Raw genomic sequence first — 13,101 nt, 5'->3', positions numbered from 1 at the left:
GCGCAGCATGCAACAATCGGCTGACTGCGTGCGTATTAGCAACTGCGTTCCTTGTTGAATCAGGCCCTTAGTACATAGACCCCAGAGAGAGAATTCTGCCCTCTTTTAACAACAGCAGTCACTCTGATGAGCAGTCTGGGCAAGAGATATAGGCAGGTTTTTAGTTAGTTGGGCACTTTTACAATATATACATTTTATTTAGATGGACACATTTATAATTATTTTCTAGGCACTTAAAAAAATAAATCTATAAGTTTGACACTTTTGTATTTAACTTTTTATTGTTTAAGGGTTGCTGAGATTTATATGCCACACAATGACCCAGTAATTGAGCATATATTACCATCCTATTGTGTATGTTTGATCCACTTTGTTTTACCTTTTAACTGTTGCTATTTGTTTTCAGCTTGTTTTGAATATTATTCAATTGCTTATGCTGGGCATACACGGCCAGATAAAATGCCTGTCAGACCGACAGACATTTTATCTGGCCGGCTGCCAGCCGCAGATGTCCCCGGCATACACTGTGAGATTTCTCTCACAGTGTATTCGGCAGATATCTGCGCTCCACCCCCGGGGAACACAGGAAATGTCTTTCTGTCGGCTGCGGCTGGGCATACACTGCCCGATGCGGCCGACAGTGTAACAGGAAATATCGCATCGGACGGGCATGCTGGACAATCCGGCATGCCCGACCGAGCAATATTTAACCCTCGGTCACCCCCCCACATGCTACAATTATCGGAGCGATCCGCCGATATCAGGCGGATCGCCCCGATAATTGTAGCGTGTATGGCCAGCATTAGATAAGCATCAGTATTAATGACATCAATGATGTTCATGACAAATGTTTTGTGCTAGTGTTTGAGTCTAACATACTTATGTCAATTAAATTTGATCTTCTATCAGGCCTTGGTAAAGGGCAGAGCTATGCCCGAAACTTGCTGGTATCTTTAGCTATGCTTTAAGAATAAAAAACACTTTGGTGTTATTCTGTAAATGTTGAAGCGCTGTGCATCTTTATACCATAAATATATATCATATATATACAAAGGTGGTTCAATAAATAAAGTGACAAGGCTTCATTGCGTACATTTATTCAACTCGTACATATAATCAATAGTCTGGCTTTGGTAGAGATGTTTTTTACCACAGTCTCCATACTTGTCTAAGCATTTGTTCCAATGGTACACCAAGGCATCTATTCCGGCATAGAAGAAATCAGTGTCAAGTGCACGAAGCCAGGACATGTCGGCTTGCTGAACTTCACCATCGATTGCGAATCGCTTTCCACCAAGGTGCTTCTTCAATGGTCCAAAGAGATGGAAAATCACTTGGTGCCAGGTCAGGGCTGTAAGGAGGATGATCCAGTACCACCCAATAGTAGCACAGTAACAACTTAAGCATGTGGTTGGCATAGTGTGGCCTTGCATTATTATACAGCAATACGACTTGTGTTTGCAGCAGCCCAGGTCTTTTTTGATCAATTGATCTCCGCAACCGACTTAATGTGTCACAATAGAGGGCAGCATTTACAGTATCTTCCTTGGTAAGAAAATCAACTAGAAGCAAACCCTTGTGGTCCCAAAACACGGACGCCATGACCTTCTTTGCTGATGGAGTTGTTTTGAATTTCTTTGTAGGTGGGAATGATGCGTGTTTCCACGTCATGGATGCTTGCTTGGTCTCCGGGGTCACATACTGCACCCATGTTTCATCAAGTGTAATTATACAGTGCAGGAAATGCACTCCCTCTTCATGTTACTGCGTCAAGTGCACGAAAGACAATCCCATCCTATTGGCTTTGTGAACGTCTGCGAATTGCTTCGGTACCCAGAGTGAATATTTTTCCTGTACTCCACTTGCTCGTGAACGTTCCATCTCCCTATGAGACTTAATCAGGGGTTGTCTCAATGCTCAGTACATTACTGACATAGGATAATATAATCACCAATGATTGTCCACAAATTGGAGTGTTTTTTGGTATAAGAACAGTAGAAAGAACTCCCACCTCTGTATAGGTGTGTTTGCAACTTGAGCCCGTCCTATGTAGTGATAGAGAAAAGGATCTTACACCTGGTAAAGTGGTAGTTACCAGATGTAAGATTCTTTTCTCCAGAACAGTTTTTAGTTTATTGCACATGTGGCCTCTAGTTGTTTGGTTGTGTCTTTCAGGTCACAGAAAGACATAAATCTCCTAACAGGATCACCCAGCATTACGAGAATGACACACGGTCACACCCACAAATTGTCATACAACTGGGAGCATGGCTTTGCATGGAGGTCACGCCCCCTTCCGCAATGAGTACACAGATGGAGGTGTCAGGGTTAGTAGGTGCACTGGATGACACCAACAAGTACAGTGATCAATAACCCCAACACAATTTTTATCATATTGAGCACAGCCTGGACTAAATTCTGAATAAATTCTAGTCTGAATGAAAATGCTTTAAGACTCTACAAAACAAGACAATATTTAATTCCACATATTATTACTTTATTAGCTTTGTCGACAACAAAATAAAACAAACTCTGTAAGAAACTTTGCTACAAGCTCCCTAGCCCTACAATGCAAAAATCTCATAAATAGCTATAAAGTACACAATAAAAGTAGAAAAAAAAAGTGATAAACCATAATCTTATTAATAATGTGCATTTTGTAAGAATTTCTCTGATGAACTGCCTTGCATCCTGATGAGGCAATTAACAGCTGGGAAACAATAATGAAACTTCATCAAACACATCTAAAAAGTGGTTTAATATGCCTAACTAATGTTTCCCTAACCAACAGTTTGCTTGTAGAACAAAATCATAAATTAAATACCACCTCCCACTCCAGACCCCTCTCCAAATGCCAAAGGCAGAGGAAAGAAAGACTAATCTCTAGCATGTGTCATTTATCCTATTATTAGAATTTCTTAACTCTGATTTCTTTAACTCCGGCTTTACCAATCAGAGCTCAGACTGACACCAAGTACTAGACAAAACTTAACCTGCATAAAGGAATTGTATGCAGCTGCACTCAATGTTAGATCAGATTAAAATCACACCTGCTACAACAGATTGCAAGCAAGCTCACAGGAAAGGCTCTCTATTTTAGTTGGCTACCTAGACAGTATAGATTTCATTAAAAGTACATAATACAATATATAGTCCCATAGGGCGGCTCTCCAATTAATCAAACTGATAAAGTCCCCGATGCCCCCTGTTTGAGCTCTCCGAAATCGAGAACCCACAATAGGCTGTCAGAGTCAGTGGCACTCGGGTATAAAAAAAAAAAAAGAGATATTATTGACTATTATAAGAGATATTATGTGTTAGCACCAGCTGTTAACTATAGGATATGCTCGATTGTGTATTTATTGTTCACTATGCTAAGTATGTTGAGGATTTAACAAGCGAAAACCATAATTGCCTTCCTATGTATGTATAGTAAATATCTATTCTATTTATTTTGAACTGTTGTAACTTGTTTATGTGTCTTGTTTGCTTTGTGTATTTACACACACTGTGTTTACTTGCATATTAAGCAGTTGCCCAGTAACGGGAGTTTGGTAATGACGTCATTGTCGGGCGCCTCCCTTCCTGGACGCCGGGAGCTGCGGTTGCACGTGGTGTAAGGTGGTGGTACCTTATATGTATCATGCTTTTGTATCCTGAAGACGGAGCAATAAACAAGCTCCGAAATGTTGATTGAATTACCTTCTTTGACATGTTTTTTTTACCCAAGTGCCACCGACTCTGACAGTCTATATATTTATATTACATGAAACATGCTGGTTACATTATTGACTCCTCAATATTTATTTGCTTCTCTTCTGTTCTTCTGTGGAATCATTTAAATAAAAATGAAGAAATATTTTTTTGTTTCATAAAAGTATTAATTATTGCCGTAATTTAAATTTCAGCCTCCTAAAATTCACTTAATAGCAGCATGGACTATGCAATTTTTATATCGAAAATGTTTATGTCTATTTATGTATAACACAAAACATTAAACAATCCAGCTTAGCAGACTTGTTTTGTATATAAATTCTATGACTATCTAGATATTGGAATAATTAATGTGCTGATTGAGACAGGCCCTATTCAACCACCTAACTAGCGAGGTCGCATAGGATGCGATGCAGCCAGATGGGCTTTCTCTGACATGGTTGAATACCATGCGACCATGCCCCCCAAGGGGAACGGGAGGAGGGGGTAATACCGCTGGGAGACTTTTTGGCCCGGGGGTGACTGGGGCAATGTTACAATGTGGATACAGGGAGGGGTGTGCAACACACCCGCTAGGTATAATTTTTCATTAAAATATTTAAATACATTTTTAAAAGATGTTCGTAACATAACTAATGAAAAAAAAAAAAGTTTGGATGACCTTTTTTGGGAAAAAAAAAAAATCTTACGTCAAGTGGTTAAATACAATAATGTAGCTTTAAGCTGCATACACACGTAAAGATTTTCTGTCCAACCATCCAACTAGTTGATTGGTTGGAATAGAAATCTGGTAACGTATGGGAGTAACTAATGATCAGTAATTTGCTCCCAAATGCCAGAAAACAGATGAAAACAGATGAAAATGGTCGTTCAGACAAGTTTGTTAAATGTTTGATCTAAACAATTTGTTCAAACAACAGTTTTTATCCATTTTCCGGCGTTTGGGCGCAAATTGCTGATTGTCATTTGCTTTCATACCTTACCAGGATTTGAATTCCAACCAATCAACTAGTTGGATGAGAATTGGATATGTGGGAGCGGTATGATATGTAAATTACAAAGAAGTGCATATATATCAATAAAACATTGAGTACATTTAATGATATAATCAGCGTAATGAATAAAATTGATAGGAATGGGTAAATAATAAAATCAAAAAATGAATACAACCAATGTATCTATAAATCGGTGTACAGGTTATGAAAATGGAACATATGGACAATGTATAGCAATGAAACAATAGGGTGACATGAGATGAGTCATCCGTCGATACACAGAAAAAGATAATAGAATCTCCAAATGTGATGCTTTGTGATATGGCTCACATAATATGATACAGATCAACAAGTGAGTATAAATCAATTAGGATGGATGAATAAAATCATAGCATTCAGAGCCGACATGTATAACAACCATATAGATAGTAGTATGTAGCAAAGATGGCAGATCTCAGAATTGGTCTGAGATAAGTGGGGATATTATAGTTGGGTGTGATATGTTCAATTCCCGACAGCGGCTGTCCGACAAAGGAGGAAATCCCGATCGTCCTGAAGGTAAGTATCAACTAACCTAACCTAACCCCCCTAACCCTCCTTAGGGTTGCCTAACCCTAACCCCCCCTCCAAGTGCCTAAACCTGACCCCCCCCTCCCCGCTGCCTAAACCTAAGTCCCCTGGGGGGGATGCGTAACCCTAACCTCCCCCCGAGGGTGCCAGGGTGCCTAACCCTAACCCTCCCTCTACCTCGGCTAACCCTAACCTCCCGGGATGTGCCTAACCCTAAGTCCCCCCCGGGAGCCCTAAACCTAACCCTCCTCCCCCCCCACGGCTGTCCGTTGCGGCGCCCGGCATCACTTCGATCGGGATGCCGTGCGCCGGTCTCCTGGCGTCGGTAAAATGACAGGCATCTAGATTTAGACGCCTGTCATTCAACCCTCGCCGGGATTAAGTAGTCTGGAAGCTGGCGGTCGGCATTTAGACCGTTGGCTTCCAGACTACATCCCTTATAGTCTTGCATAAATGGTATGGTATTGCGAAAGATCACCCATCAGCATGAAGCAACATTGTGTAGATGCGATAATGAGATAGTTCCAAAAAATTATAAAATGGTTAAGCCAGCACAAATATGTGGAGCTCCGATGTCTTACCCGCTAGAGGAGATGTGCGGTGCGGGTATATGTGCAGCGTAGAGAGGTCAGCTGTCCGTGCACTTGCGGGTCCCGGCCAGGAATGGATGGAGAAGTGAAGCTTCTTTGTATGGTGCAGCTTTGTATGTGGAGTGGCTATGGTGAACGTGTGCCGCTCTCATTCAAGTGCTTCTCAGTGATTTTGATAAAAACAATGTGGCTTGTCAGCATAACCTCTGAGAAAACGGCCAGTCTGAAAGGGCGGAGAAATGCGTTAGAGGTTCCCATCCTGATCGTCCACCTCAAACGGGTTATGCTGACAAGCCACATTGTTTTTATCAACATCACTGAGAAGCACTTTTTCTGAGGTGTCCAGCCACTTTAGCGAGACGTCGCTTGAATGAGAGCGGCACACGTTCACCATAGCCGCTCCACATACAAAGCTGTCAATTTTATTCAATACGCTCATTATATCATTAAATGTGTAGTGAATTTTTTATTGATATATATGTGCACTTATTTGTAATTTAATTATCATAGCGCTCCCACATTTCCAATTCTCTACAGTCTCTTCAGTCTTTTTTACGGGGCCAGCCTATCCCCTCAGTGGTGAGCTGCATATTGATCTATACTCTCTCAGTACTTTCAAAGATAGTAGTGGCATCTAATACTGTGATGTATATCTTATATTGTAGACAATGATCACAAAATGTCTTAGTAAACAATATTTGCAGTTTTTCCTTCAGAGATTATCAGTGGCTACTAAATCATGAGCAAGCCACTTAACCTACAGTAACACTGAAAAGGTTGCAAGTAACATGAGCAGCGACTCTATGATATATAGTATTTGTCTTGGTGTGCCATCTACTAAGCTGTGCCATCAAGATAAGTTGCCTGATTAGTTCTCAACATATAGTTGGATGTTCCTGTGAAAGAGATCCCGAGATATATATGCATACATATAACTGTTTACATACAGGGTGTGCATATATATATATGTGTATTATTGCACACCCTGAATATAATAAATATATATATATATATATACACATATATATATATATATATATATATATACATACATACATACATACATACATACATACATACATACATACACACACACACACACACACACAGTTTTAGACCGGGACTCCCTCTATTCCAAGCAGGTACCAGAGTGCACATCCAGGGGTAATACAAGCTGACACTTCCACAGACTGTATTGTGGGGTGAGATTGTATATAAGGTAAGACCTTTTCATTATATATTTTATACTTGAAGAAAGATGTCAGACTGAAACGTTGGAATAAAGTTTTTGATGCTGTTTGGCTTGTTGTGAAAAATCCCCTTAGAGTGCTGCCACAATACTGTCATGTATATATATATATATTAAATATATAATTATTATATATTATGTGACAGGGTCAGCACACAACTGACAGGGATGTAAGAACGCAGGGTGTCAGATCCAGGCCAGGTATTATGTGTGCCAGTCTGAGCAGAAGGCTTAATTGCAAGCACCTGTCAGTGGCTGGTAAAAGAGCTTCAGAAATAAAGAACAGGGTTCCTGATGCTGGACAAGCCGTCCAAGCAATAGGCTGGGGGTTTGGGCTACGCTAGGGACCATAGGTACTCTGTACCAACTTTGTTAAAATTGTAACATTTATGCTGTGACTGGTGTTGCTGTTTGAAGATATTGTAAACTGCCTGTAATATCGGACCTGTGAAACCTGCATTGTCCTGTGCAACCAGTCTGTGGTGGAGAATAAAAGCGAGTTGGATTCTACCCTGTCTATGTGATCCTTGTTACATTTGGCGCCAGAACAGGGACCTGATTGCTGAACATCACCAAGCAGCAAGAATCTGGATATGGGAACTGGACCCACCCACAGCGGCAGTGAGATGTGTTGCAAAACTATACCTGCTGCACAGCGACTTGCTGAGTCACAATACTTGTAGCAGGGTAGGTGAGTGTGGCAGGCCAGCCATAAAATGACAGCTTTCCACAGTATTAATATCTGTTCATATGTATTTTGCAAGAGGTGCGCAATATAAACTGTTTATTCCTGTGTATGGGGCTGGAAGCTCAGGGAATGTTGTGCAGCATTAAGGGAAGCCAGCTGATATAGCTTGCTGGGAATTTGGCTTGCCAAAGAGAGATAATTAAGCCTGCTAAGTTGGTCCATAAGTGGGAAAAGCAGGGTAAAATGCAGGAGTGATGAGATGGCTACAGGGCAGCAAACCCTGATACAGGGCCAGCAAACTCAAATTCAGTTGTTGCATGCTGAATTAACCGAAATAAGAAAAGGTGGGCAGGAGCAGGAGGTGTTACAAAAACTTACCCCTTCAGATGATATTAAAGCATCTTGGGCACCTCTGAATGCACTGCTGAACGGTTAAAGTGGCCAGAAGGAAAATGGGCTTCTAGATTAGCTCCCTGCCACACAGGGGAGTAGTAGAGAGTCTATATTGATCTAACCATGTCAGAGGACATCTCCTATCCTTGCCTGAAGGAGGCTATACTCAACAGGGTTGGGGTGAAAAGCCCAAGAGTTTCACGAGTGGCGGCTGAGCCTGTCTGAGTCTCCAAGGGTCAAACTGGCAAAATTGGCCAGATCGAGTAAAGAATAGTTACAGCCGGATAAAAATACTGCTCCACGTATACCAGAAATTGTTGCTTTAGACCATGCTATACGAATTTTATACCATTGTCTACAACAGTGGGCCCTCCAAGCTGACCCTCAAAAGTTTGAGTTAGCTGTGGTAATGGAGCAGTACCTGACCCTTGAAAAATGTAATAAAGCCACACCAGGGTTGCCACCAGTCCCTAAGCACAGAACCCGGGTCCCAGTTGTTAAACAAACCAACCCATCTCTAGCTGTGTGCTTTGATTGCGGCGAGCTAGGACATATATACGCAGATATTGCCCAAAGCAGGGTGAGCCAATAGATTGCAGTGCAGGGAAAACAACTCATCCTGTGGTCAGCTTGGTTGCCGGAAGCATTTCTCTGGCAGAAACCACCCTGTTTCAGCTAATTGTACAGGTGGAAGGCTGGGAGACCTAGGCCTTAGTTGATACTGGTAGTGAATTATCCATCATTTCTGCTAACCTAGTTCATCCCGGGCTGACCAGGTTTCACCTCCTGTAATAGTGCTATGTATTCATTGGAACATAGAAGAATGTCCATGAGTGCACCTGCTGGTGGTGATAAAAGGAAGACCATTGAAAATGGTAGCCACAGTAGCCAACAGACCTCCTTACCTGCTGATCTTAGTACGTGACTTCCGCTACTACAGTAAGTGGTTACCTGGCATGACAGGGGCAGACAAACAGCAGCTGAGGACCTACAGAAGACCAAATCTACCAGATGCCAAAGTTCTGCAACTATAAAATCCTCTTTGGCCAGTTAGCGGCAGGGGAAAAGTGAGACTGAAGGCCCCTTGGAATCCCCTTGATGAGAGTGTGTCTTTACAGGATTTTGGGTGGGACCAACAAAATGATGGAAATTTAGTTTAGATGTATTATAACGTGTTACTTATTTGCAGGGTAAGAGGGTAGACCAGCTGCTAGTTCCCCGGAAGCATGAGCATTTATGGGGTGGCTATTTAGAGGTGGAGAAAACTCTCCAGCAGATCTAGTTACTGTTCTTTTGGCCAAGCATTCATGCAGAAGTAAAGAAATATTGTCAGGAGTGTCCACAGTGTGACAACAGACAGCGCACCCAACGGAGTTTACAGCACCCTTGGTTTCCCTACCTATCAATCCCGTGCCTTTTGAGCAAATTGATATGGATCGGATAGGTAGAAAAATCTGCTCGAGGGCATCAGTATACACTAGTGGTGGTGGACTGAGCAACCAGGTACCGGAGGCCATACCACTACGTAATACAAAATCTGGTACTACAGTAGTGCCGATGTGGACCCGTCTAGGAATACCAAAAGAAGTCTTGACGGACCACCTTTTGTGTCTAAACTGATGAAAGATTTATGTCATCTGTTGAGGGTGGATAAAATTAACACCTCGATTTACCACCCGCAGGCAGATGGCTTAGTAAAGAGCTTCAGCAGAAATCTGAAGCAGATGATAAGAAGGGCTGTCTCTCAGAAGACATGAGAGTGGGACCAAATTTTACCATATCTAATGTTTTCAATTCATGAGGTGCCTCAAGCCTCTACGGGGTTTCGCCCCTTCGAGCTTCTCTATGGAAGACAACCAGAGGAATCTTAGATTTGTTGAAAGAAGGGTGGGAACAGCAGTCGCCCCAAGAGCCTAACATCTTTCAATTTGTGCCCCAACTGTATGGCTGTTTAAGGCAAATTGAACCACTTCTGAATGAGCATATTTGTTGAGGCTCAACAGCTTCAAAAATGTAGAAATGTTACCGCAGTCAACTGCTCCTTTAATCCCGGAGACAAGGTATTGTTCTCGTGCCTACCAATAAAGGTAAGCTGTATTGCTCAGTGGCGAGGACCCTATGAGATCATAGAGGCCATAGGACCTGTTAATTATAAAGTGCGACAGGACAGTAGAAGAAAGGAGTTACAGGATCTACCATATTAATTAAAACCCCGGAAAGAGAGTACCAGTCAGCCCTCTTTAGTGGCTAGGAAAACCCCAGAGTGTCAGGTATCCATTGAATACTGGTATCCACTGACTCTTAGCCAAAAACAAGAAGCGGCTGACTTCGTAGTACGATATCAGGATGTGTTCTCAGCCCTCCCAGGGAAAACCAGAATCATACAACATGATATTATCACTCCATCTGGGGTAGTGATAAAGCAAAGACCATATCGTATTCCTGAAGCCAAAAGGGGCGGGGGTAAAACGGGAGGTGGAGGAGATGCTGCACCTAGTGGTTATAGAGGAATCAACCAGTGAGTGCAATAATCCCATTGTTTTGGTCCCTAAGCCTTCAGGAGATTTAAGATTTTGCAACGATTTCCGCAAATTAAATACAGTTTCCCAGTTTGACACCTACCCTATGCCCCAGGTTGACGAACTAGTTGAAAATTTAGCAAAAAGTCAGTATCTCACCACTCTTGACTTCACAAAAGGTGTCAGGATCCGGCCTGGGATCGGCCTTAACTCACTGCTGGACTGGTGTCTTTAGGCTCCGAGGCGTTTAGATGTCAGTGGCAGTGGTGGGTTATGGCTGAGTATTCTCCCCGGGGTCTGGTAGGACTTTCATGCGTGCATCCTGGCTCCTGTGTTAGCAGGCATGGGCGCAGCCATGTTGGTTCATCTCACCTGACCAGTCTCCTCCAATGGCAGCCCTGCTTGTGTCCCAGCTGATCTCAGGATCAAATGACCAGCTGCCTATGGGTATTTAGGTCCGACTCCTGCAGCAGGAAGTTGCTGTTCAACATCACTATATGACTGCATGTAGTCATTCCTTGTGCCGACCGTCTCCTGTTCCAGAGGCTATATTATGTTTACCTATGTTTCCCTGAGACCTCTGTGTATACTATCCTGTGTTTACAAGCTACAAGTTCATTTTGCGTGTCTCACAGCTGCACCACTGTGCAATCTGTTCCTGTGTTTACAAGCTACAAGTTTATCCTGTGTGTCTCCAAGTTGCACCACTCCGTATTCAGTTCCTGTCTTCAGTTCCAGTTACAAGTTCCTCTTGTCTGTCCCCGGTGTTCCTGTGTTTCGTACAGGTTACAAACCCATCCTGTGCATCCCCAGTGTTTCTGTGTTCAATACAAGTTACTGCTTCATCCTGCGTGTCTTAAGTCATGTCCCTGTGTACAAATACACATTCCTGTGTTTAAATCTTCAAGTCAGCTGCCAGTGCGGCCGGAGCCGCACCTCTGAGTACAAATACCCCTCCCTGTGTATAAATCCTGTTCCCATTCCTCCGTGCTATTCTCAGTGTTCCCTGTCAGTTATATTCTGTATATTGATCTAGTCTTACGTCTCTCCCAGATACCTGTCCAGAGGGCCGCAACCTGCTCACCTGGTGCAGCGAATACCATATCCCGATTGGAGGGGTCACTTTAGAAAACCAGCAAGTGGGTTAGACTCTGTGCCTCTGGGCAGGTCTCGCCAAACCTGGGTTTGACCGCAGTTGGGAGACTTAGTCCGTCACATTCATCATTTCCCCTACTGGTATCCGAAACCCCCCGGTTTCCAGCCTCATCAGAGGTAGCCCCAGTGCCCGGTCGTGGCAAAAAGGTACTGGCAAGCTGCCAATGCGAAAACAGCCTTCTCCATCCCAGTGGATCTATTTCAATATAAGGTGCTACCTTTCGGGGAGCCTCGGCGACTTTCCAAAGAGCTATGAACAAGTGGCTCCAGCCACATAGGGAGTATGCCGCTGCTTATCTGGATGACATTGTACTTTTTAGCTCTAATTGGAAATCGCACCTTCCAAAAGTGGAGGCGGTATTACAGTCTCTATGGGCACACAGTTTCTCCGCTAACCAGGATATGTGTGCCATCGGAATGGTGGAGGCGTAGTACCTAGGATATGTTGTAGGCAGAGGGCAAGTTAAACCACAGCCCAATAAAGCGGAAGCGGCCATCACAAGGCTTGAGGAGCCTGAACACTGCACACGCAGAGTGTCAAACACCTGGGTTTTTCCTTTACTGCTCCTCTCCCTGATGTCACATTGAGATAATACATACCTGTTTCTTTCTCGGTGACTAAGCTATACAATATTAAAAATGCAATCCAAATTCATACCGTAGTTTTTGCATGATGCCAGAACGAACAGACAAAAACAAAAATTCTGCAAAAAAAATAATAAATTTGTCATCTCCATGGTTCATACACAGGGCCTGATTCAGAGGCGCTCGCAAAAAGCGAGTGCTCGCTTTGAATCAGGGCAGGCGCTCAGTTTTTTAGGAACGGCCTCCTGGCCGCTCGCATAGCTGTGGGTGACCACCCACAGCTATAGCGAGCAGCCATGATGATGGTCGCGATGGTCAAGACTATCGCGACCATCAGGCTTGCGACGAGACCCTTGTGGTAGGGTCTCGTTCATCGCAAGCCCCAGATAGCTTTTGGCTCTAACAGAGCCGGAAGCTCTCCACTGACATCACTCGTGATGTCAGTGGGGCCGCACCCAAACGGCTAGCGTTCCCTTGGGAATGCCTCTGTTTGGGCAGCCACCCCCCCTGGCCCGCCCACCAAATGGGGTGAGCTGTCACTCAACATTGACAGCTTGCCCCCTTTGGTGCGAGACCTGGAGCGACGGATTGCCCGTTGCTAGTCGTGTCTCGCGCATGTGCACGACGGAGCCGGCTCCGTCAT

General features: G+C 43.5%; 1 protein-coding gene across 4 annotated transcripts in view; it reads right to left on the bottom strand.

Moving 5' to 3' along the window:
• UGGT2 (UDP-glucose glycoprotein glucosyltransferase 2) overlaps positions 1–13,101 on the bottom strand; it is a 428,047-nt gene that overhangs the window by 279,884 nt on the left and 135,062 nt on the right. The gene's annotated exons all lie outside the window — the stretch shown is intronic.

This window comes from Taudactylus pleione, unplaced genomic scaffold, assembly GCF_031769625.1.
Source record: "Taudactylus pleione unplaced genomic scaffold, aTauple2 ptg000041l, whole genome shotgun sequence".
NCBI lineage: Eukaryota > Metazoa > Chordata > Amphibia > Anura > Myobatrachidae > Taudactylus > Taudactylus pleione.
This window is presented reverse-complemented; position numbering and strand designations above follow the sequence as displayed.